Genomic DNA, 23,349 nt, shown 5'->3' with positions numbered 1-23,349 from the left:
CCTCGCCGCTCCTCGTACGCGGGCGTCTTCGGGGTTCGGTTTCACCATCGAACAGATCCTTGCGTTTCCTCCACGGGTCATCGCCGCGAAGCCACCTTCGATGTCCCATGAACACGGTTTTTGAAGACCCAGGATCTCTATCTAGCTGGCGATACGTTGTGTCATCCATGCACCTGACACATCCAGAAAATCCGTGGACCACCTGCCCCGCGAGATATCCGAAACCGAGATAGTCGTGCACCGTCGTGAGCAGTGCGGCTCTCATAGGGAAATATTCTTTCTCTGCGGCGTCCCACGTATTGGCTAGCGTTTTCCACAGCGTGTCTAGCTCCTCTTCCAGCAGGCCCAGATACAGATTGATGTCGTTCCCTGGTTGTTTCGGCCCTTCAATTAGCATACTCATGTGAATGTACTTCCTCTTCATGCACAACCAGGGGGGAAGGTTGTACATCCACACAAACACAGGCCAGGTGCTATGTGTGCTTCTCTGGCTGCCAAACGGATTGACTCCATCGGTGCTCGCGCCCACCACGATGTTCCTTGGATCGTTCCCAAATTCTGGGTGTTCGAAGTTCAACGCTTGCCACTGGCTCCCATCCTTAGGGTGACTCAGCATCTTGTCTTTTATATTTATCTCCGGATCATTTGCGTCATCTTCTCGCTTCTTCTCCTCCCTATCCGCGTGCCAACGCAGGAGCTTTGCTACCTTAGGGTCCGCGAAATACCGCTGCAGACGAGGAGTGATCGGAAAGTACCACACCACTTTTCGAGGAGCTTTCTTCCTCTTCTTGTATCGAGTGACGCCGCACACCGGACATATGGTAGACTCCGTGTGCTCATCCCGATAAATGATGCAATTGTTCATGCACACATGGTATTTCACGTGCGGTAAATCCAGAGGACACACGATTTTCTTCGCCTCCTCGAAACTGGTCGGGCACTTGTTCCCCTTGGGAAGACGTTCGTGCCAGAATGACATGTTCTCGTCGAAGCATGCGTCGGTCATTTTGTGCTTTACCTTCATCTCCAGAGCCATGAGCGTTACTTTCAGGCGGGTATCCTCGGGCCTGCATCCTTCATACAATGGAGTAACCGCGTCTATCTCCAGTTGATCCAGCTTGGCTTTCTCTCGGGCGGCAGCTCTTGCGTTATCCGTCTGCTTGAGAAGCAGCTCTTGAATATGAGGGTCCTGCACCCAGCCCATCGATGGTCCATCGTCGTCTGCTCCGCCGGCATCTTCATCTTCATGATCATGCCCTTCGTCTGCTCCCGCATCTTCCTCATCATCATGTCCGGCATCTTCTACATGATGACTGTGTACAGCATCACCGTCGTGATCATGTCCTGGAGATTCTTCGTCTTCTCGCCCACCCGAGCCGCGGTGGTTGTCTTGCTGCCCATCCTCATTTCTTGCCCAACCCCCATGGACGACTTCATAGTCATCTTCATCACCTTGCCACCGATAGCCATCCATGAAACCACGCAAGAGCAGGTGGTCCCGCACCTGCCCGGAATCCGGGTCCGCAATAAGGCTCTTCAGCTTGCATCTTCGACATGGACATCTTATCTCCGTCTCGTTCTTTTCAAGCATCTCGGCCTTCGCGGAGCTCAAAAACCTATTCACGATGCCTTCGGTCATCGTGCGGACCATGGTCACCTGCGAGGTAGAGCAAAACGATATTTTAGAACCAAGAAAAAATTTGGCATGACTTTCCCTAAAAATAGGACCAAAAAGAATGCATAGTGCCAAAATTCTCGCCGAAACGGAAATGAATCAACATTCCGGCAAAATATTGGCAACTATCGCATTTCAAATACCGGTACCTGCAAACACAAACATATATGCAACACCACAAACATATGCAACACCACAAACATACATAGATCTAGCTAGGACATAAAAAGTGCATGTGCACGTTGTTGGAGGGAGAACAACATAAAGATAGCTTCCCCCTTACTTACCTATAAAAAAAGGGGCTTTAACCACGTAATTTGGATGAATTTATGGTGCAAATGAGGTGAGGAGGAGGAGGCAGCCGAGACAAGCTTGGAGGAGGGAGGAGAGAATGAAGTGGGGAAAGTGAGTGGGTAGGTGTGGCTGTCCAAAATATCTAGCTCGTCCCAGGTTACTAATGGCGCACCACCACAAAATGCGCCATTAGTAACCCTGGTTACTAAAGGCGCACCTGCTGGTGGTGCGCCATTAGTAGTTTTGCAAAAAAACACTAATGGCGCACGGGGAGCAGTGCGCCATTACTAGCTTAAACTAGTAATGGCGCACTGCACCAGGTGCGCCATTAGTAGTTTTGCAAAAAAGTAAAAAATAAAAAAATTATTTTAGTGGCGCACTATGTTACTGGTGCGCCATTACTAGTTACAACTAGTAATGGCGCACTACGTCCTGGTGCGCCATTAGTATGTCTGGCAAAATAAAAAAAAATTGTTACTAATGGCGCACCGTTTGTCTGGTGCGCCATTAGTGTCTTTCACACTAATGGCGCACCAGCACATGGTGCGCCATTGCTATATAGCAATGGCGCACCACATGTCTGGTGCGCCATTAGTGGCCATTCCATCTATAGCCCTTTTCCTAGTAGTGACGTCTACAAGAAGAAGGTTGTGTAGTAGACATCAGGTACCGACTGCGTATCTCGATGAGATCAAAGTAACTGCAATAGGTAACAGAGAGTTTGCAGGGCCATCTCGGTGAGACCGAGATCCCATCGGCGAGATCGAACTGATTAGGGTTTCTGGCAGTGGCTATGTCAAGTGAACTCGCTGGCGCCGGATAGATCAAATCGGTGGGGCCGAGTTTGACTTTAGGTTTAGGACATATTTGGAATTGAGAAAGTGGTTGAGGGCTTTGGAGCATATCACTAAGCACTTTGAGCAAGCAAGCCATTAAGCAACACCTCGTCCCCTTTTAATAGTATTGGCTTTTCCTATGGACTCAATGTGATCTTGGATCACTAAAATGAAAATGTAGAGTCTTGAGCTTTTGCCAATATGTGTCCTTAGCATTTTGAAGGGGTTCCACATCCTCCTGTCCTGCCACTCCACTGTTGAACTCATCTGAAATATACTAGATGAAAAAATATTAGTCCAACAAGAGATATGTTGACATTAATTACCAAAATCACCTAGGGAGCACTTGTGCTTTCACCTCCTATCACTTCTTCCTTCCATAACTGAAAATGAATACGAGAGCCGTCATAATAAATTTATAATTTCATTAATCATAAAGTGAATAAGGCAGAACTTCAAATATAAATATGGCATTATCTGAATAGTGGGCATTTTCTAAAGGTATACGCACAGACAGATGGGAGTCATGACATAAATGAAATAAATTGGTCTGATGATATCAGAATCATTGTGAACCAATTGATTAGTACTCAAATCTCGCCTTCAAAATGGAGTGACCAAGGCAAGCTCAAATTTGTAGACTTACACTTGTATTCCTTTTTTTATCACAACATGTGGAACTTTATCGACATCCGCAAAGTAAAACGTGACTATGAAAGAAAAAATATGTTGTTTAGTCTGAATCAAGAGATTGGTCCTACACATTCCATATCATACCAGTTTGGCACACCTTGAAAACATGGAGCTGTGGCATAATAATTGATTGATGTGGATACCAAATATCATCAACAACAGTAATCATGATATTTTGTCTACAGAATGTGAAAATCATTTCAGTGAATTGAGACCAACCCTGGAAATTCTCCTACTATCTTCCGTACCATGAAAGATGAGATCACATTTAAAAACTGCAGATTACTAAAATGTGTATTGGGCACCTGGCGGTTAGAAATTCACTCAGCACAGAGTCCCTCTCACCCTTTGATTTATCACCATGAATAGCAGAAGTACCATACTGCTGTGATAGGGTTCAAGACAGCTGATCACACATCCTCTTCGTGGAGCAAACTATAATGACCTTCAATCCAGGCTCCTGTGATCTCAAGACATGATCAAGATGCCTCCCTTTCTCGATAGGTGTGGCAACTTCCACATACCGCAAAGTGTAACAAACTAGGAGTGCTTCTGAACAATGAAGCAAAATATACCTCAATCAAGAAAATAGCATTTTTTCCTTGCAGAAAAATTCATTTTTTATTACCTGAGTGATTGACTTATTTGCAACCAGCTGATCATTGTTCCCAATGTTAACCTGGACAGGGTTAGTGAGAAAATCTTAAGATACTTTGTCACGCCCAATATGTGACTCTATCCTAAAGGAGCTCGAAGGTCCCACCAAGGATAGAACCGCATATTGACACGCTTTTGCAAGGTGGATATCATTACATCGTACCATTACATAATAGTTGGGGATACATACAAGGCATACAAATGCCGCAAGAATACATCAAACATCATACATGAGAACAACATCCGACTACGGATGAAACACAAACAGAAACTCAAACGACATCCACCCTGCTAGCCCAGGCTGCCGACCAGGAACCTAACCCAAGATCGACGAAGAAGAAGAACTCCAAAACAAGTAAACATCACTCTCACGTCATGATCATCGCATTAGCTGTACATGCAACTGTTGTTGTAGTAATCTGTGAGCCACGAGGACTCAGCAATCCCATTACCATGGGTATCAAGACTAGCAAAGCTGAATGGGTATGGAATGGATAAGTGGTGAGGTTGCAGCAAGCGACTCAGCATTGTAGGGTGGCTAACTTACGAGTACAAGGGTAAGATGAGAAACTACGCAAACGGTCGCCAACTATTAATGATCAAGAAGTGATCCTGAACTACTTACGTTCAAACATAACCCAACCGTGTTCTCCTCTCGAACTTCCCCGAAAAGAGACAATTACGGTTACGCACGCGGTTGGTGTATTTTAATTGAGTTTACTTCAAGATCTCTACAACCGGATATTAACACATTCCCATCTGCCACATAACCACGGGCACGGCTCTCGAAAGTTTAAACCCTGCAGGGGTGTCCCAACTTAGCCCATGACAAGCTCACGATCCGCGGAGACAAACCTCCATCGCGGGACCCTCCGATCAGACTCGGAATCCCGGTGCACAAGACATTTCGATAATGATAAAACTAATCCAGCAAAGCCTCCCGGCGTGTCGACACCCTAATAGTAGCTGCGCGTATCTCGTCTCAGGCCATTTCCGGATAGGTCAAGCTACGGGTAAAACCAAATACCTCGGGTGTCGCGCCCAATATGCGACTCTATCCTAAAGGAACTCGAAGGTCCCACCAAGGATAGAACCGCATATTGACACACTTTTGCAAGGTGGATATCATTACATCGTACCATTGCATAATAGTTGGGGATACATACAAAGGCACACAAATGCCACATGAATACATCAAACATCATACATGAGAATAACATCCGACTACAAATGAAACACAAACAGAAACTCAAACGACATCCACCCTGCTAGTCCAAGCTGCCGACCAGGAACCTATCCCAAGATCGACGAAGAAGAAGAAGCACTCCAAAACATGTAAACATCGCTCTCACGTCATGATCATCGCATTACCTGCACCTGCAACTGTGGTTGTAGTAATCTGTGAGCCACGAGGACTCAGCAATCCCATTACCATGGGTATCAAGACTAGCAAAGCTTAATGGGTATGGGATGGATAAGTGGTGAGGGTGCAGCAGCGACTAAGCAATGTATGGTGGCTAACTTACGAGTACAAGAGTAAGATGAGAACTACGCAACGGCCGCAAACTAGTAATGATCAATAAGTGATCCTGAACTACTTACGTTCAAACATAACCCAACCGTGTTCTCCTCTCGAACATCCCCGAAAAGAGACAGTCACAGTTACGCACGCGGTTGGTGTATTTTAGTTGAGTTTACTTCAAGTCCTCTATAACCGGATATTAACAAATTTCCATCTGCCACGTAACCACGGGCACGGCTTTCGAAAGATTAAACCCTGCAGGGGTGTCCCAACTTAGCCCATGACAAGCTCACGATCCGCGGAGACAATCCTCCATCGCGGGACCCTCAGATCAGACTCGGAATCCCGGTGCACAAGACATTTCAACAATGGTAAAACTAATCCAGCAAAGCCTCCCGGTGTGTCGACACCCTGATAGTAGCCGCGCGTATCTCGTCTCAGGACACAACCGGATGGGTTAGCCTACAGGTATATACCAAATACCTCGAGTTTCCCCGAGGCGGCCCCGCAGTCTGCCCGTTTGCGGCTAACACCATCAGCACTGGCCCCTCCCTGTATGTAGAAAAGAATCCTCAGGTTCATGACGCCCTATGCCAATTAATTATTAGGTTCAAGTATTATTATGGCAAACTAGCAAAGTGGCCCGCTCGATGCGCGGGCTAGAATTTTTTTTATAGTTTGTGATATGAACATATTGTTTGATTTGTCTAAAGAAAATTTGGAACTGAATGTGAGGAAATTTACAAATATATGACCTCTTCAAACATTATTTTTATTAGGTATGTTTGGACATTTTTAAAAAATATATTACATATTTATCATTGACCTTCTAATTATGCATGCCATACGAACTATATTTGTTATGGCCACTCACGTTTTGCAAGTTGTATTTCTACAATATTTTGAAGCATTTATCTCATGTTGCATTGTATTTTTTTCTTTAAACAAAATATAGTAGTTGTCATTGTTTTTGTGTAGGCATTGATAAATTTGCTAACACTCTGCATGATTGACATATTAATTCCTATCCTTGTAATTGTTTACCATAAGTGATTTTTTTCGCACAACATCTTCAATTTTTTGCTAGATATTACGAAACAACTCTTAATGGCATAAAACATATTTCAGAACTTAAACTACAAATGATGAACGATGTGGAAGGGGATCCAAACATGAAATAAATACTTAAAAATACATGTAATTCCTTCAGTATATTTCTATGTTTGTCTAGAATTAGTTATATGTCCATTGCCTCCAAGCCAAATCATTTGTATTTACTTCCCTTGCGATGAAACATCTGCATACCACTGATGTACACATAGTTTGTGTGGACCATGGAACCCCGATAGTAAGCTCCTGCCATAATGGTTGTCTTTTTTTTACTAAAAGTAAGGATTAATCTACTATCTTCAAATAGTTTGCATAACATAAATGGGATATCGATGGCTTTTCAACAATTTCATTCAGCTCTAACCAACATTCAAATTCTTAGATGGGATCAAGTAATGATCGATTTAATTCACACATTTACTGATTAGCATATATATAGCTCTGATATCCACATAAACATATGGGTCTACCACCAAAGGCATCTAAGAGCGATTGCCGTACAATAATGGTATCTGTATAGTACTTCAAAAATGTCTTGCATGAAAAATTCCATTGCAAAATTGACACACAACTTTAATCGTTGAAGGAAGAAACATTCAATGGAATCCTTGTAAAGACTACATTTTTGTGAGAGCTGACATATGAAAATAATTTAGTAATTTCACTCGGTTCCATCAACTAATTGCACAAATTCAACGAAGTACTTCCATACAATAATATTCAAAAGTCACAATCTAGTTTTATGTATATTACCTAACAAATTAAATAACACTAATTAAACATTACCACAAATTTAGTTTTATCATTTACATCTATAATAAATACAATGGAACCAGATATTTTTGCTTCTTCGGTATCTAAAATCCTTGATTAATTAATACTTCAACATTTTATTGCTATTTTCTGAAACAGTGTGATAACTATAACTATTCCTCCCATTAAAAGCATACCTATTATTTTCCTCACTGTACAACAATATATATTATTTGCTACGCAATATACTTGTAAACAAACTGCACTTACACTTGTTTCTTCGCAACGAAATATTAAAGAGACCAGCAAGGTTCATTAAATGGGACGGCTATGCAAATATATCTGTACCAACTGGCAATGAAACATTAGTATAGTGGGCCACAAAAGAGGTAATAAATAAGATGTGCCATCCTTTATGGCATTTAATGATTTTTTTAGGAATGATCCTTGTAATATGTTTACAACTTGATATAATCAGAAAACTACATCTTAAAATATTCTGCTTAGTCCAAACGCGAAATTTTGTACCATGCAACATGGCCAATCCTTTCATTGTCTCTAAAATGGTCTGGATGTTTGCCCGAAAGATGAACTCCGTATTTTATTCCTATAAAAAGATAAAAGAAAAAAACACAAATGTTGAGTTTCAGTTAAAAATATAAAAATGTTGATTATACATTCATTCCTTGTTTTCCGCTTAGGTGTTACTATTGCCAATAAGTTCATTCTGTCTCGAGTGCTTCTACAATAGATATGATGACGAACAAAGATCATTGGGTTAGCGTGCATGATCTAGAATAGTGAACATAGTGTCATGTCTCTAAACTTATTGTTTCATTGTTTGTACATGAGTCAATATAGCTTTGGTCCATCCAATAATATATCTATTAAGATTAGCTACTTCTATACCTTTGAAGCCATCAACACCATAATGTGAAGATGCTATGCCGACTCAGTCTCTCGGAGGTGCTCATAGGGGTAGGGTGTGTGTGCATGCATTCATAGAGGTAAATGTATGCTCGTGTATATGAGCGATTTCGATTGTACTGTGTTATAAAAAAAGCCATCAACATGATAGTCTTAATTGCATATGTATGTCCTCCGTAATGGTGGATAGATGGGTCATCTATGAGGAAACCATACGTCATTATCTTTGGTTGGAAACTCATGCGTACATGTACAATGGGAAAATGCATACACGCATGTAGTGCATGTAGTTTTTTTAATTCGTCCATAAACAATAGAAAAATGTACGCAGGCATATAGCAAGGCATTGGTACACGTTTATTTTCATTTTTTGAGCGGTGCCCACATTTTCTCATCCGTACATATATAGTGAAAAAATACATGCACGTATATAGTAAGGGGTGAGGCAAGCTTTTTTTTTTTGAAAGGCATCAGCCCACGTCCTCTCTTTTTTTGTTGGATGTCCTTTTTTTAGGGGCCATTAGCACACGTACTTTTTATTCCCTTTGGCATTAGGATACCTCCTAATAAGTTGGTTCGTACACCAGAGGATTATTTATTTATTTATTTATTTTATATGGATGTACGTGTGGCTGCACCTTATTTGGGGTGTTTCTTTTTTCTATAATGTTACGCAGATTGAACGGCTACATAATGTTAATTTTAAGAGACCCACCAGATCAAGGGCTAGTATTTTCTAATTAATGTGAGATGTGAGATTTTCCAGCCTATTTATCTTTCTATTGGTTTCACCATATATTACTTTTAATATATAATAGATAGAATAGAATAGATAGATGTATGCCTGATGGAATTTTGAATCATGAGGTCCGTCATGTGCAGTCAATGGACGCCCGGTTGAACAATGTAAATTCTTCTCCCTTTACATATGTTTGTATGAGGTTTGAACCTGATATCCTAATGTCACGTGGTGGTGGAACGATCGACCGGCTATAGAGAAGCTAGCTGGGCGTACATGACGGCGGGAGCTTACATTAGGAAAAGCTTTGAGCTGTTTGCATGGGGAAAGTCCAACGTATCAATCTTGTAGCTGCTTTATTCATGCACATGAGGCTATTGTGTACCAAGCTCCTTGTTGTTTGAATGTATGCACCATGAAATTTTGAATCATGAGGTCCTCGTCATGTGCACTCGATGGACGCCCGGTTGAACGACGGTACGGCGGCAGCCACGTAGGCCTAAACTTCAAGGCCAAACGTTGGCCTCATGTGGTCCTCGATGTACGGGGCGCCTGCTTTATGCCGACTGGCCGTGGGTACCGAGCATGACGGTGATGGTGTAAATGCATATCTTCATGCCATCACAACGTACATACTTGTCCATGTATAGATGCAAGTATGAGGTTTGAAACCGGATATCCTAATGTCACCTGGTAGTGGAACGATCGGCAGGCTATAGAGAAGCTAGCTTGGCATACATGGCAGCCCGAGTTGACACGATGAATAGCTTTCTAGGTCAGTACGAATGGTTTTGCGAGCAAGATATATCAAGGTATAAGAATAATTAATTAAAGGTAGTTTTAGAGATGCATTTATAGGCATGACGGTGATGGTGTAAATGCATATCTTCATGCCATCACAACGTACATACTTGTCCATGTATAGATGCAAGTATGAGGTTTGAAACTGGATATCCTAATGTCACCTGGTAGTGGAACGATCGGCAGGCTATAGAGAAGCTAGCTTGGCATACATGGCAGCCCGAGTTGACACGATGAATAGCTTTCTAGGTCAGCACGAATGGTTTTAGAGATGCATTTATAGTAGTTTTTTTTTTCTGAAACATAAACGCCTATTAGCTTCTTTTTAAACATGGACGGCTAGTAGTTTTTTTATGGTATAGATGTCTAGTTGTTAGCTAGACGTGTCAACACATGACTTTATTTGGAGTTTCATTTTAATACGTAAATGCCTAGTAGATTTTTTTAAACATGGATGCTTAGTTGTTAGCTAGACGTGCCAACACATGACTTAACGTGGAGTTTGAGTCTGGGTCCACCAAATTTACGATGTTACAAAGATTCAATGGCTAAGAATATTTTATAATAAATATTTACGAGATCAATGGACTCTATTTTCTGATTAACGTGGAATTTTCTTTACTATTTCTTTTGCTCTTGGTTCACCGTATATTACTTTTAATATATAATAGATGTTAAAACCAATATTGGGCCTTCCTGGAAGAGTTTTATTTAAAGCGAACTGTCAAGAGGGCCCCATACCCCTCATCGTGTTAGGGACGCAAAATCAAGGAACATAACACCGGTATGACGGAAACTAGGGCGGCAAGAGTGGAACAAAACACCAGGCATAAGGCCGAGCCTTCCACCCTTTACCAAGTATATAACTGCATTAATTAAATAAGAGATATTGTGATATCCCATGATATCCATGTCCCAACATGGAACAACCTGCAACTGCACCTGCAACTAGCAACGCTATAAGAGTGGCTGAGCAAAGCGGTAACATAACCAAGCAACGGTTTGCTAGGAAGGAGGGTTAGAGGCTTGACATGGCAATATGGGAGACATGATAAACAAGTGGTAGGTAGCGCGACATATCGATAGAGCGAACAACTAGCAAGCAAAGATAGAAGTGATATCGAGGGTAATGGTCATCTTGCCTGAGATCCCGCAAGGAAGAAGAACGAGTCCAAGAAAAAGACAAACGGACGTAGTCGAACGAAACCGAAGCTAACGAGAGAAGCAAACCGGAAAGAAGCAAACAACATAGTACACAAACAAGCATAATCATGGCATGATGCCCAAACAAATATGATGCATGACCATTTAATGAGACATGGCATGACAAGGTGCAACAATCAAATACTACAAATTAAGTGGAGCTCAATATGCAACGAGTTGCATATTGACAAAACACCACATTCGAATTATTTAGTTCGCTCTCGTTTATGTACCCAACAATATTAAATGTTATTAAACATGGCAAGGGATGAAGCATAATAAAACGACCTATCTAGGCAATTTAAATGGGGCCGGATCTAACAAACAACAAATCCGGAAAATCCCCATGTTCATATTTTAAATAAAATGCTCTGGGAATTTTTAGAGACTGATAATTCAAGCAAGTTTGAAAATAATTCATACTTGAATAAATTGAAAGTCCAACCAAAACATTTCCAAATGATCTGAAAACTGGCAGAGAGGGTGTAGGCATGGAGAACTAGCATCAGGAAAAGAATGAACATTAATGGGGGCAGGGAAGAACTCACTTGCATAAAGAAGTAAAAGAAGAGGAAGAAGAAGGTGGTGGTGCATGGCTAGGTTTGGGTGTTGAGGTGAATTGGGACCAGGAAAACAAACTTGTGAAAGAGGGGAGATGGAATGCACACAATATCACATGCACATAGAAATGCAACCACAAGATGACCATGATGCAATACAATGAAATGGCAAGAGGCACAATGAAACATATAACAAAGCAAGATGATCATGGCAACAACAAGGATGGTAAAATATAATTAATAATGAACATGATGCAAGAAGCACAATATGACAATGCACTCAACATGATCATGGCATGAAATATGCAAAACAATTATGATGATGTAACAAACACAATAAACACACGACAACAACTACAATAAATGGAAGGCACTGGAGCATCGGTCTCGGGGCGTCACAACACTCCCCCACTAACAAGAGATCTCGTCCCGAGATCTTATGAACGCGACGAAAGAGGAATAGAAAAACAAGGTTGCTTCTTGGACAAATGAGTGAAAGCAAAGAACCTTGAGAGGTTAAGAAATTCCAAGGAAAGAATACAACGGAGATGAGGGACATAGAAAACACTCCGCTAGAAAAGAGGAACAAGGAAGATTACGATAACCATGTAGTTTGAAGGATATGAAACACGAGCTTAACGAACCGAAAGAATACGAAAACACACCAATATAATGAGATAGTCGAGGATCAAGAATGAAAGAATTTGGACAACCTCCGGTTGAGCGAGAATGGAAGGAATATGGACTTGAAAAGATGGAATGATACTTGACGAGAGCAACAACACCATGCCTCCGGAACAATTGAAAGAATGGAATGAAAAGAACGAAGAAGAAGATGACAACTTCTACCACAATTGAATTTGAAAGCATCCTTAGAAGGAAGGATTGAGCAGAGTTGTTGGAAATTCACCAACGAAAAGAATAAGCTTGTTGTGGACTTATTGAAAACATATCCAAAATTTGAGGTGAAATTTGCCATAAACAAAAGCTTGAATAGCTGAGAAGAACGAAGAAATGCAAAACTCCACTTCAAAAGAATATAGAGAATTAATTGCACTTCGAGACGCAAGAGGAAAAGATACTTGCGCTCCTCCAACAAGAATCTTGATGAACACTTGAAGAATGAATTAAATGCCGCTGAACCACCATGAAGAACTCCGGTGACAAAAGGATGATGAGATAGAATTCAAGGATGAAAAAGAATAAGATTAAAGCCTTGCGATGATTTAGATGGAGCTTCGCGACGAGACAAGCTAGAAAAAACTTGGAACTCCGGAAAAGAAAAGATGAACAACTTAGAACCAAGAGATTATTCATCATGAAAATTCTCCGAGGAAGGATTTGATCAACTTGATGAAAGAAGAATAAGAATTATGCTATGCTTATCCTTCATCAATTAAATTAATGAGAAGCAATGGATTGCATACAACTTATTCGCGTTGGAAAAGATTAAGGGGAGATATAGCGCAAAACTTGGGAAGGTCTTCATGAACCACCGGTAAGACTGGAAAGAACGAATAATTGATATGATAAGAACGGAAGTGGAATTCTTAAACGAACCACCATGGCAATGAAAACGAACGAAGATAAGAGAACGAATCGCCAGAAAGAATTAGAAAACGAACGAAGATACTTGAGTGAATCAAGATGCAAGAGAACGAAGAGATCGCGAACTGATTTAAGAATGCTTGAATGAAGCACCGGTACAAATAAGGGAACGAACGATGCTGAAACCTTGGAACGAAGAAATATGCCAAAATGAAGGCCTCCGGATAATCGAAACGGAAGACAACTCCTGAAATACTCCGGATGGGTAAGAAAAGAATCGCACGATTGGAAACAATTTGAGAGGATAACATCAAGCTAGCACCACAATTCTCTGGGAGAACGGACAAGATTTAGAGGAAAAACTCTTCTTCGGTCTTCAAACGTTGAGAATGGCGACGAGGAACATCACCAAAATTGTTGAGATACTCCGGAAGAATGAAAAGCGAAGAGGTTGAGCCAACAATGAAAATAATTTGAAATCAATCTTGGAAAAGCATCTGACTGATGAATTTCATTCTTACGTCAAACTTCGAAAAGAATTTGAGAATAACTCGGGGAAAATAAAAAGAGTCAGGTAAGATCCTGGGAAAAGACCTGTGGGTTAGGGCCCACTGAGAAATGATGCACCGGAACGATTGAAAGACTCGAATGAGGTGACAACCTGGAATTAATTTGAACACAAACACGAATCTTCTGAGATGTCTTGAGCACTCCGGAAGAATAAACTGGCGAGAGGCGAACGAGCAAGGGGAAACACTTTAGTCAAGGAAAAGAATACGATCAACACCGAAAACTTGAATTGAATCCACCGGAAAGAAAACGAGACGAACCATGATGAAGTTGACGAGAATTCACCGGTTGAGACCATTGAGGAAAGACTAAAGAGGCTCCACAAGAACGAAATTGATGCTCGAATAGAGGCTCAGACTCCGGGAAGAAAAGGGTGGGAGGGTGGGGAAAAACAAAGGCAACTTGGAACGGGGAACCGACGAATAACTTGAAGAGAGAAACACTGGTTGAAATAATTGAGGAAAGAATGCAAAAGCTTCACACAAGTAGGATGGATACTCCATTAAGGACTCCGGCTCTAAGAAGAAAAAAAGGGTGGGCGGGTGGGAGAAAGAAAGACTACTCCGGGGGAAACAACATCGTTGGGAAAGAACTGAGGATTGATCTCGTGAAAGACGACGAGGGTCGAATGACTCAAAAGAAGTGCGCCGGATGAAAAGAGCTAACATCACAACGATCGAAAAACTAACTGCGTGATCCTAAAAAAATTTGAAGGGGAAGAGGAGTAATTCAAAACAACTATGTCAAGATTTCTCACCAGAGCGACAAAGGGGCTGAGGAGTAAAAAGAATTCCTACTCTCCGATATAACTAGACTCCGAGAAAGGTTTTCTTCTAGACTCGACAGCGGCCAACTACGGACAAACAAGGGGGCTCCTATGGTCGGTCGAGGCTCTGATCCAACTTGTCGCGCCGAATATGCGAGTCTATCCTAAAGGAACTCGAAGGTCCCACCAAGGATAGAACCGCATATTGACATGCTTTTGCAAGGTGGATATCATTACATCGAACCATTACATAATAGTTGGGGATACATACAAAGGCACACAAATGCCACATGAATACATCAAACATCATACATGAGAACAACATCCGGCTACGGATGAAACACAAACAGAAACTCAAACAACATCCACCCTGCTAGTCCAGGCTGCCGACCAGGAACCTATCCCAAGATCGAAGAAGAAGAAGAAGAAGAACTCCAAAACATGTAAACATCGCTCTCACGTCATGATCATCGCATTACCTGCACCTGCAACTGTGGTTGTAGTAATCTATGAGCCACGAGGACTCAGCAATCCCATTACCATGGGTATTAAGACTAGCAAAGCTTAATGGGTATGGGATGGAAAAGTGGTGAGGTTGCAGCAGCGACTAAGCAATGTATGGTGGCTAACTTACGAGTACAAGAGTAAGATGAGAACTACGCAACGGTCGCAAACTAGTAATGATCAATAAGTGCTCCTGAACTACTTACGTCCAAACATAACCCAACTGTGTTCTCCTCTCGAACATCCCCGAAAAGAGACAGTCACGGTTATGCACGCGGTTGGTGTATTTTAATTGAGTTTACTTCAATTCCTCTACAACTGGATATTAAAAAATTCCCATCAGCCACATAACCACGGGCACAGCTTTCGAAAGATTAAACCCTGCAGGGGTGTCCCAACTTAGCCCATGACAAGCTCACGATCCGCAGAGACAATCCTCCATCGCGGGACCCTCCGATCAGACTTGGAATCCCGGTGCACAAGACATTTCGACAATGGTAAAACTAATCCAGCAAAGCCTCCCAGCGTGTTGACACCCTGATAGTAGCCGCGCGTATCTCATCTCAGGACACAACCGGATAGGTCAGCCTACAGGTATATACCAAATACCTCGAGTTTCCCTGAGGCGGCCCCGCAGTCTGCCCGTTTGGGGCCAACACCATCAGCACTGGCCCCTCCCTGTATGTAGAAAAGAATCCTCGGGTTCATGATGCCCTATGCCAATTAATTATTAGGTTCAACTATTATTATGGCAAATGTTAAAACCAATGTTGGGCCTTGCTGGAAGAGTTCTATTCAAAGCGAACTGTCAAGAGGGCCCCATACCCCTCATCGTGTTAGGGACACAAAATCAAGGAACATAACACCGGTATGACGGAAACTAGGGCGGCAAGAGTGGAACAAAACACCAGGCATAAGGCCGAGTCTTCCACCCTTTACCAAGTATATAGGTGCATTAATTAAATAAGAGATATTGTGATATCCCATGATATCCATGTCCCGACATGGAACAACCTGCAACTGCACCTGCAACTAGCAACGCTATAAGAGGGGCTGAGCAAAGCGGTAACGTAGCCAAGCAACGGTTTGCTAGGAAGGAGGGTTAGAGGTTTGACATGGCAATATGGGAGGCATGATAAACAAGTGGTAGGTAGCGCGACATATCGATAGAGCGAACAACTAGCAAGCAAAGATAGAAGTGATATCGAGGGTAATGGTCATCTTGCCTGAGATCCCGCAAGGAAGAAGAACGAGTCCAAGAAGAAGACAAACGGACGTAGTCGAACGAATCCTCACAACTCCGGAACGAAACCGAAGCTAACGAGAGAAGCAAACCGGAAAGAAGCAAACAACATAGTAAACAAAAAAGCATAATCATGGCATGATGCCCAAACAAATATGATGCATGACCATTTAATGAGGCATGGCATGGCAATGAGTTGCATATTGACAAAACACCACATTCGAATTATTTAGTTCGCTCTCGTTTATGTACCCAACAATATTAAATGTTATTAAACATGGCAAGGGGTGAAGCATAATAAAACTACCTATCTAGGCAATTTAAATGGGGCCGGATATAACAAACAACAAATCCGGAAAATCCCCATGTGCATATTCTAAATAAAATGCTCTGGGAATTTTTAGAGACTGATAATGCAAGCAAGTTTGAAAATAATTCATACTTGAATAAATTGAAAGTCCAACCAAAACATTTCCAAATGATCTGAAAATTGGTAGAGAGGGTGTAGGCATGGAGAACTAGCATCAGGAAAAGAATGAACATTAATGGGGGCAGGGAAGAACTCACTTGCATAAAGAAGTAAAAGAAGAGGAAGAAGAAGGTGGTGGTGCATGGCTAGGTTTGGGTGTTGAGGTGAATTGGGACCAGGAAAACAAACTTGTGAAAGAGGGGAGATGGAATGCACACAATATCACATACACATAGAAATGCAACCAAAAGATGACCATGATGCAATACAATGAAATGGCAAGAGTTACAATGAAACATATAACAAAGCAAGATGATAATGGCAACAACAAGGATGGTAAAATATAATTAATAATGAACATGATGCAAGAAGCACAATATGACAATGCACTCAACATGATCATGGCATAAACATATAGGAATGAAATATGCAAAACAATTATGATGATGTAACAAACACAATAAACACACGACAACAACTACAATAAATGGAAGGCACTGGAGCATCGGTCTCGGGGCGTCACATCGGGTTTCCTCGAGGCGGCCCCACAGGCTGCCCGTTTGGGACCAACACCATCAGCGCTGGCCCCCCTGCTATGTAGCAAGAATCCTTGGGTTCATGACGCCCTATGCCAATTAATTATTTAGTTCAATATTATTATGAAAAATGTTAAAACCAATGTTGGGCCTTGCTGGAAGAGTTTTATTCAAAGCGAACTGTCAAGAGGGGCCCATAAACCCTCACCGTGTTGGGGACGCAAAATTAAGGAACATAACACCGGTATGACAGAAACTAGGGCGGCAAGAGTGGAACAAAACACCAGGCATAAGGCCGAGCCTTCCACCCTTTACCAAGTATATAGATGCATTAATTAAATAAGAGATATTGTGATATCCCATGATATATATGTCCCAACATGGAACAACCTGCAACTGCACCTGCAACTAGCAACGCTATAAGAGGGGCTGAGCAAAGCGGTAACATAGCCAAACAACGGTTTGCTAGGAAGGGTGAAAAGGTTAGACGCTATCATGGCAATTTGGGAGGCTTGATAAACAAGTGGTAGGTAGCATGACATAGCGATAGCATCGAGACAACTAGCATAGCAAAGATAGTAGCGAGATCCAAGGTGACGGTCATCTTGCCTGAAATCCCGCTAGGAAGAAGAACGAGTCCATGAAGAAGACGACCCCACGTAGTCGAACTAATCCTCCCAATCGCAACGAAACAGGAACTATCGAGAAGGAGCACAACCGGAAAGAAGCATACAACATGGTAAGCACACAACACATATCATGACATGATACTCAACCAAGTATGATGCATGACAAGGCTACATGCTGCTACTCAAGGCAAATTTAAATGAGGCCGGAATCAACATACAACAATTCCGGAAACTCCCCATATGCAAATTTCGAAATTGGTCCAGATCTGAATAACACATTATGTTGAAGTGGTCAAACAACAAGTTAAAGTGCACCAAGATGATCTACGCGTCTTTCTAGTCAAGTTGTATATAAAGTTCATTTAATTCGGAGCTACGGCCTAGAAGATATGAGCAAAACAAGTTAAACATGGCATTGATGCAAATGCAAGCAAAACACCATAAAAACACTTCAAAACATGGATGCAATATGGCATGATGAAAACTACATGCAAAACCAAGCAAGTTTCATATAGAGCATGCTCAAAACGGAGCCACGGTTCAACGCATACACTCAATACAAGTTTCAAACACAATCTGCCCAAAACAGCAACTAAGCACTTTGCAATCAAGGAAATAACATGCTACAGGAAACATATGGGCATGAACTTGGTATGCACTCAAAGCACAGGTTACATCCTTCAAATAACAGCAAAGTTCAAGTTCATAGGCATCAAGATTAAACCAATATGATCAATGCAAAAAGCAACTTTATAACACAGATTATAACTTGGTGGAAAACAGGGCATACATGTGAGCAGGAATAACATGTTGATAAGTTGAAGGCATGAAACAAACATGCTACATTGCATAATCATGGCAAACAAAAGCATGACATTAAAGTACAGGTTAAACATGGAAAAACATGATTACTAAGCATCTCCATATAATCTCTAGATCAATGTTATTCATCAAGACAATATTGCAAGTTATAACAGATTCTCAGACTTAAGAGGAAATCTGGGAGTGCAAAACAATAACATTATGATGCTGACTTTGGAGGCACATAACAGCAAGCATAGCAACTTTAGTAATCATGAAAAATACATGGGCATATAGTAGACATGATATAATTCAACTTAGTCCATGGGCACAAGTTCATATAATGCATGGAGTAATCACTATGATTCTTGCAAAAAGGAACATGCTGTTAACAGGTTGACATATTTGGCATGAAGGCAACTTGAGAGCAAGAAAGCGACAAACTACAGCAAGTTATATTACAACCAAGGGCATTGCATCAAAGTACACATAACAAAGAGAAAATAACATCAAGGCATCATAAACATATGGCTCATGAACTAGTGGGAACCATCAAGACAATTTTGAATGTTGTAACAGTTTCAGCAAGTGTAAAATAGTGTCATCATCATAGCATGTTTGCAAGCTCGGAAAATAGGTCATATGAAGTCCAAAATTATCAAACTTGGCATGTGGACAAAGTACTCATAGCATACTTCAATTCATGTAATTGGATCATCTCCAAAAGAGGCATAGACTAATTAGTAACAAGCTCACAACATGGCACCATGAAGTTAACAGAAAACTGGAACATCATTTAGGCATGTTCATGGCAACGAAAACATATGCTAAAGGACATATATGAGGAATAAATGGACATGGCAAGCATATACATGTAGAGCACTACAAAACAGGAACACTAAGCTACTGCTAGAAACCACAAGAACATGCTCAAAACATCATGGCGAGTATGCAAAAGATAAGTGGTTCACAGACTTGGCAGAAATCATCAAGTAATAGAAATCAGCAACAGCATGTTCCCTACTTTGCATGCTAGTTCAAGTCACCACAGGGCAGATAAAAATACATGGATTGCGCCACTGTATAGATGGCATGAATATGCTTCTAAAACATGTTGACATAATGCTCAAAAGATAAATACACAACATGCTATGAAAAGGACAAATCAGCAAGTTTCAACAATTTCCAGCAGATTATAGCATTTAGCACTTCTGCAACAAGGATTAGGGCATCAAGATGGACAATAACATGCAAACAAACTACACCACCAAGTAGACATCACGAGATGAACATTTCGATATATCATATGCGCAAATCGGATCTACAAGCACGAAGCTATGGCATGATGAAGGGGCACACATATGATGGGATCTCAGGGACTTGGTCGAAAATTACCCTCGCAGATCTAGGGTTTCGGCGCATGAACCGAGGTCAACTCCGTCGAGGTCGAGGAAGTCCGGCGAGGCGCGAGGTCGCCGGCGAAGGGCAGATCCGGGCGGGGGAGCTCCGGTCCCGGCCGGATCTGACCGGAGGAGGCGGCGACGGGCGCCGGCGGGAGGGCGCGCTGGCTGCGGCGGCACGGCTCGGTGAAGGCGGCAGCGCAGCGGGGCTCGGGCGGCGGAGCGACGCGAGGGCGCGGTGGCGCGCGCGGGCCCGGGCGGGCCTGCCCTGGGCTCCGCGGGCCAGCGGCGGCGGCTGGCGGCGGAGGGCCACGTGGCGGCTTGCGATTGGGCGAGGGGGCGGCGGCGGACGTGTCCGGCCGTCACGTACGCGTCCGGTGGCGGCGGGAGAGGGGGATCTAGGGTTTCACCCGAAAATGGAGGGGGAGGGAACATTTTTATAGGTAGAGGGAGCTAGGAGAGGGCTATTGAGGTGCGGTTTTCGCCCACACGATCGTGATCCAACGACGGAGAGCATGGAGGGGTTTAGATGGGCTAGTGGGCTGTTGTGGAGTCGTGCTGGGTTGCAAAGAGAAAGGGGTCCGGAGGTTAACGCGGTTAACCGTTGGGGCATCAAACGACCTCCAAATGGAACGAAATTTGACAGGTGGTCTACCGGTGGTGTACCAAGACCACTCGACAAATCTTGACCCATTCCGAGAACGTTTTTCTCCCACTCACGAAACAAGATCCGAGAGGTGCGGCGGGTGCGTGTGAGAGTGTCAGATTCCGAAATGGACAACGGAGAAAGCTGGGAAACCCGGACGGATGCAAGTTTTTGAAAAACGTGCAGATGAAATGCAAATGATGACATGGGAAAGTGCAACACGCAAGCGAATGACATGGTAATGACGGCGAATAATTGGAAGACACCTGACGCATCGGTCTCGGGGCGTTACATACTTTCCTCACCTCTTTTGGCCAAGTGGCAATGAACATAAGAGTTTGCCATTTAGGTTGCGCTTGTTTCACATTTTCTTTCTTAGTTGTGGCTCAGAACCCATATCAAGAACAAGATATGCTACTTGACGCAGGCTCACTTTTCCCATTTCTAGAATATCATTCAGCCTTGCAGGAGTTGCGACAACCATCCCAACACCATGCTCTAAATCTCTTAGCTGAGGGCCTTTGGAGCACCACCATATAGACACTGCAAAAGAAAATTTATGATTAAGACAATATTCTATTACGACTGTATATATCTATGTAGTTTAAAAAACGGAAATACCATAAAATTAGCATCTAGCAATGTGGATAAACAAGTGTATTAGGTGGTCTAAGAGTAGAGCAGTGTAGTGCAGACATAAAGATAGAAGGAACATACAATAGATGGCATTCTCGATGATCTACCAAACTTGATTGCTTCATCTTGAATCTGTGTTGCCAATTCCCTGGTTGGAGACAGAAATAACACGGTTGGCCAGTTGGCCATCCCGGGGAGAGTACACTGAAACTTCACCTACTCCTCCTCTTCCTATTATGCTGGCACAAACGAAGGGACATCGGCCTCCCTTTCACTGATCCACCCCCCCACTGAGGACAATGGGTCGGGCCAGACCGCACCCGCGACCCGAAAGTCCACTAAAAAACAAGCAATCGACTGAATTGACCACAACCGCGCTGAGATTCAGAAAAATAAAATCGGACAACCACAAAATTCAACCTGAAGCCAAACCTAAATCAGCCAACTGAAATTTAGTAAAAGTGTAAAAAAAGTGCTCCAGCAGTCTCCCTTTACCTTTCACATTTCCCAATAATTGTTGGAACATCCCAATAATTCACCCAACTAAATAAAGAAGGAGTTGTGACTCTCAAAATACGGTCTTGGATTGGGATGAGATTATCGGGAGATTGCAAAAGCAACTCTTCCAATAACGATAAAAGTGTTAACCTAAAAAAAAATAATGATAAAAGTATAATATTGAAATATCCCTATTAACTAGTTATTGGAAAACATTTATTGAAAGACTGCTGAAGAGAGGGACATATTTGTTGCGAACGAAGGGCTCAGTCTCTCGGAGGTGCTCATAGGGGTAGGGTGTGCGTGTGTGCGTTCATAGGGGTGAGTGTTGAAGGAAATATGCCCTAGAGGCAATAATAAAGTTGTTATTTATATTTCCTTATATCTCTCCGTTTTGATGCGTCAGCCTTGTCAAGGTAATGCAAGTTATGCTAGTTCGTCGGGTCCTGCCATGCCAATGCCGATCTCTCCATATGTGGGAGTTCAACCCGGAAGGACCACGAACCATTCAGCAATTCTTCGGCGTGACGCTCGAAGAGATGTATGGATTGTTCTTCGGATCACGAATAAAGTGTTCGGACACCACCGAGGATGCGGGTCTCAACTTCAACCGTCTAGATACCCATGTAAGTAATCCTGCGGCCAAACATGCTGTCTTTTTATTTGTCACAACATCATTCTGAAAAAATTACTCTCGGCCAGGACTGGATAAGAAAGGCGGAGAGGATCAGGTATTCGGCCCCCCTTCCCGAAGGCTCACCGGATCCTGTAGTGGCCAGGATGCTTGAGCACGTACCTTATCAAGTGCCATCAGGGGAAGATAAAGGGAGGAATAAAGAAGCCGAAAGCGGGCTTCACACATTACATATCCAAACCGGGGGAATTAGTGTCTCCGCGAAGGAGGATAATCGGGGAGAAGAATCTAGAATCCCATCTCCCCAAGGAAGGAAAAGGACTGCCTCTGAAGACTTGGAAACGGAGGTTTCCAAACGAGGGAAGAAACCTTCACCAGGGGCCCTGCCCCGAAGGGCGTCCTTACCGCACAGCGCCCGCAAGGGGGCCAGCCCTCCACCAAGCTGTAAGTGAGCAGGAGTACTTTAGTAAATATATCCTGCTTTATCTCCGAGGACAATAACCGAGACATATATCTTGCAGCCCGGCTCATAGCCCTTCTCGACAGAGTTCGTCTTCGGGGGATCTTCTTCCGGAGATGATGGAGAGCGAAACGCCTCCCCCCTCCTCCCCGCCTCATGGGGCGGACGACCCTGAGGTGTCGTCACGGAGGATTTCTCCTGATCCGCCAAGGCCAGAAGGTAACCCTTCAGCCACCCGA

At 42.8% G+C, this 23,349-nt stretch overlaps 1 pseudogene; it reads right to left on the bottom strand.

Moving 5' to 3' along the window:
• Nucleotides 1-3,766: 3,766 nt before the first annotated feature.
• LOC109783831 (DEAD-box ATP-dependent RNA helicase 14-like) lies at nt 3,767-21,707 on the bottom strand (annotated as a pseudogene).
• Between the last annotated feature and the right edge of the window lie 1,642 nt (nt 21,708-23,349).

The sequence above is a fragment of the Aegilops tauschii genome, chromosome 6 (genome assembly GCF_002575655.3).
Source record: "Aegilops tauschii subsp. strangulata cultivar AL8/78 chromosome 6, Aet v6.0, whole genome shotgun sequence".
NCBI lineage: Eukaryota > Viridiplantae > Streptophyta > Magnoliopsida > Poales > Poaceae > Aegilops > Aegilops tauschii.
Note: the sequence above shows the minus strand (reverse complement) of the source record. Positions and strands in the feature narration are given on the sequence as shown.